At 45.1% G+C, this 4,580-nt stretch overlaps 1 protein-coding gene across 1 annotated transcript in view; it reads left to right on the top strand.

Moving 5' to 3' along the window:
- Positions 1–4,580, top strand: part of FUNDC2 (FUN14 domain containing 2) — a 15,643-nt gene that overhangs the window by 318 nt on the left and 10,745 nt on the right.

Genomic DNA, 4,580 nt, shown 5'->3' on the forward strand with positions numbered 1-4,580 from the left:
AGGAGGCTCCACAGCCCGGCAGAGCTCCCCCGGGAGCCCTAATAGCGCAGGGACGGGGTGGGCGTCTGGGGTTTGCCCCTGTCCCGGCCGTTCCCAGGGTCCGGCCAAGGTCAGGCGCCAGGCAGGGGCTGATCGGCCGGGGTGTTGCCTCCTGTTGGGCTCAGACTTCCGGCGCCGCCCCCAAAACCTAAGCCCTGAGACATTCCGTCCCTGTTCTCCGTAGGTCCGGCACTTTGAGACTAAGGCGGCTTATTTCTCCCTTTGAACGCTCATGTCAAACTCCTGGCAAGTGTTTTTCTGTGTGCGAGGCGCCTCCCCTGGCGCTGTTGATGATTTTTAAAGAGTAGTATCCTTGGGATGGTACTTTGAAATAGTCTTTTCTTTAGTCTGCATAAAGGAAGAGTCCCAAGAATATAATACGCAGGGGAATACGTCTTTAAATCATGCTCTTGCCCTACTTTGAATACTTCATAGTCATAGTCAATTCAGTACTTGCTTACAAGATTCAAGTAGTAACAGAGCCATGGAACAGATTGACAGTCTCAGGGAAAGGGGGTCGGAGTGGGTGGAAAGAGATTAATCAAAGAATTTCTATGCATAACCCATGGACGCAGCATCTGTAATACTTTAAACAAATATAAAAATATATTTTTATTGATTTCAGAGAGGAAGGGAGAAGGAGAGATAGAAACATCAATGCTGAGAGAGAATCATTGATTGGCTGCCTCCTGCATGCCCCACACTGGGGATCTAGCCCACAACCCTGGCATGTGTCCTGACTGGGAATCGAACTGTGACCTCCTGGTTCATAGGTCAATGTGCAACCACTGAGCCACACCATCCAGGCTAAAAATAAAATTTTAAAACTCAATTATATAAACTTAAAATTACATAAATTATGCCCTGGCTGGTGTGGCTCAGTGGATAGAGTGTCTACCTGTGGACTGAAGGGTCCCCAGTTCAATTCCGGTCAAGGGCACTTGCCTAGGTTGCAGGTGCGATCACCAGTGGGGGGTGTGCAGGAGGCAGCCGATCAATAAGTCTCTCCCATCATTGTTTCTATCTCTCTCTCCCTCTCCCTTCCTCTCTGAAACCAATTTTAAAAATTACCTAAATGATGTTAAAACAAAGACAGTGAAAATAGTCAAAACTTATCACTTTATTATTTGCCATGTTTTAGTTATTTATGCTCTTAAGGCTATTTACATTTATTGTATCTATGTGATGGAAATGGCAGTATGGTGCACTACTGTATCTCTTCCCAAACTGTGTTCAGTGATGTCACAATTCAGTGATGTCACACTCACAGTGAGTGAATACACCAAGTAAATGGGCACACACTGCAAATCAGCCCTCCCCCCAAACTGTTTGTTAAACATTTATAAACACACCACTGAATATAGATGACTAAGGGATTGCAATGCACAATCTAATTATTTTCCTGCAGAGCAGTCTGCCCTTACTTCAAATGTGTAGTTTGATCAAGTATTTGCACCTAGGAAATTATTGCCAGAAATTTTGAGGTTTACATCATGAATTTCAATTTTTATCATAGTGATAATCACGTAACACTGTGATCATTGATTTGCCCCAGTGCTTAGCAGTGTTTGTTGAATGACTGAAGTTGTGTGAACTAAATGGCTCTAATTTGATCCCCCTTTTGACTGGAGCCCCTTTTGAGCTAAGGGGCTTGGTAAAATTACATGAAAGCAAAACTCAAAACTCACTTTTACTTTCAGTTTTATTTAACAAAGGGCAAGAGTTTTTTCAGCATAACAGTAATGTCTTCTTCCTTATTTCTTTAAATATATTTTTATTGCTTTCAGAGATGGAGAGAGAAACATCAATGATGAAAGAGAATCATTGATTGGCTGCCTCCTGCATGCTCCCATACTGACAATCAAGCCTGAATCCCGGGCATGCGCCCTGGCGTGGAATCGAACGACGATCTCCTGGTTAATAAGTCGAAACTCAACCACTGAGCAATGCTGGCCGAGCAGCAGTAATGTTTTCTTATGTTAGAAAAAAGTTTTTCACTTAACTACTTGTGAGGCCATAGCCCAATTCTTCAAACATCCATACTTTAGATCTGGGGAATTGGGATCCATCGTGAATTAATTCTTGAATTGTATTTTGTGTATGATAGCTAAGGTAAGGGTCAAAGGTTTTGATTTTACAGACACCTAATAGTTCTAATACAATTTGCTGAAGAGTTTCATTACCCATTTAATTACCTTGGTGCCATGTTTCAAAAATCAAATGACTATATGTGTATCCTTAGGTCAGTTTTACACTGTCAAATATGGTAGCTTTGTAAGTCTTGAAATTCTTTGACCTTTGTTCTTTTCCCCCCAAAATTGCTTTGGTCACTTATGGCACTTTATGTTTTCCTAAATGGAAAACACAGCAACATCTTCCATTCCACGTGCTTTTTTTTCACTGTGACTTTGACATTCCTTCTGAGACAGGCTAGTAAGCCAGGATACACCCAATAGGGAAACTGAAACAGATAGTTAAACAGCAGTTTGCAGCCATCTAGTAATTTCTATCTTCCCTAAACCAGGGACACTAAGAGTAAATGGTTTACATTTCTCATCCCCTCCCCCCCCCCCCGAGGGAAAATAGCTTAAACCACCCTACTCACGGAGACGGCAGGAATCCAAATTAGGGGCCATTGCCAACCACACCCAAGGACAGATGGAGTTGAGACTAAGTCTCATTTTGGTACATCAGCATAAAGCTGATGAGTTTTCTATTGAGATCCTCCCCTAAATGCCTTTAAAACCCCTCAAAAATAAAGGTCCACTCCCCCACTCCCTTCTTCCCCTACAGGCATGCATCTCCTAAACTCAACCAGACCTCAGTTCTTGTCTCCTTGAAGGAAAGATTTCAATCAAGAGACAAAATATAGAGAAGCAAGCAAGAATTTATTGACCGAAGCAGAAACACGCTTAGGACAGTGGAAGGGCATAAAGAAGCAACAGGAGAGCCTGGGCTGGGCTGCTTTGGCTCACTGGGAAGTCAGAGAAAAGGGGGCCTTGGAGACAGGTTCAGGGGTTAGCCCAGGACAAGCTGTTGCTGCCCACTGCTCCCCTGGTTGTAAATGTCATGAGGTCCCTTAGAGGTTAGGGGATACATGCCTGTGGGGGAAAGAGAGGGGAAGGGAATGGCACAGGCATGATCCCAGGAGGGAGAGCACCCTGGAACTGAGCTGCTGCTGCCCATTGCATCCCTGGCTGTAAGTCTCATGGGCTCCCTTAGATGTTTGGGCATACGTGGCAGGGCATAAGGGGTGGGGAGGGGGAGCACACAGGGACCTTAATTTTCAGGAGTTAAGGGTTGGGCGTTTAGGGGAGGTGTTAGGGGTGGATCAATAGAATATTCATCAGCTTTATGCTGACATACCAAAATGAGTTTCTCTTAATTTATCTGTCCTTGGGTGTGACTTGCAAATGGCACTAGTTGGATTTCTGTTATCTGTCTCCCTGAGTAGGGTGACTTAAGCTATTTATTCTCTGGTTGGGGAGAAGTGTCTTTGGTTTAGGGAAGATAGGATTTACTCGGTGGCTGTAAACTGCTATTTAACTACTATCTGTCTTAGTTTCTCCTATTCCACTTGTCCTGGAATTTTCCTAGCTGCTTACTATTCTGTATCACTAAGTGACCCCACAAGGCTTGCAACCACGTCAGTGAGGGGTAGTGGCATTTCATCCCAAGCAAACCCCCCTGAACCTGTCTCCAAGGCCTCCTTCTCTCTGACTTTTTAGAGAGCTAAAGCAACCCAGCCTAGGCTCATTTCCCCACCCAGTACTATCCTAAGCCCTTCCTTGTCCCCATCTTTAATAAACATCCTCTAAAATTCACCTGGACTCCTGAAACGTTTCCATCATGAAGTTAAGAAACCACACACTACTGGCTGACTCTAGGCAGACCCTTAGGCCAGGTCCCCTTTCTGGTAACACTTCCACTGAGTTGATGGGGTCTGTGTTCCCTCTTGAATCTGAGCGGGAGTTTGTGGCTGATCCAACAGGATGCAGTGGAAGTAACACTGCTTGGCTTCTGAGGCTAGGCCTTAAATGGTCATTCTGCCCACCACTCAGACTCCCTCGCTCTCTCACTTTCTCCTTTGGAACAGGCATCCTTGAACCTAGACACCATGCTCTAAGGCAGTCCAAACTAACCACATAGAGGGGCAACCTGTGTGTGACTGTAGTAGATGATTTCAGACCCCTCCCTGTAAGTCTTGTAATTGTAGCCTCACACATCATGCAACTGGCATGTGCTGTGATGCTGCGCCCAGTCTTAATGCCTGCTCCACAGAGCCTGAGAGCACAATCAATGATTGTTTTGCTCCATGAAGTTTAATAAAAGCCTTATATGCTAAGTGTCTGGTTGTCCAGTGACTGGTAGACTGTTCAACCAATTAAAGCGTAATCCTACTATATAAAAAGCCTGGGGCTGTCACAACCGAAACAACTAGATGGAGAACCCAACCGCGGGCTGCGTGGGGTGACAAGGTTGGCATGGGGTTAGTGAGGGACGACCAAACGACTGAACAGCAGGCAGCGGGGGGCAGTTGG

This window comes from Myotis davidii, unplaced genomic scaffold (genome assembly GCF_000327345.1).
Source record: "Myotis davidii unplaced genomic scaffold, ASM32734v1 scaffold546, whole genome shotgun sequence".
NCBI classification, from domain to species: Eukaryota; Metazoa; Chordata; class Mammalia; order Chiroptera; family Vespertilionidae; genus Myotis; species Myotis davidii.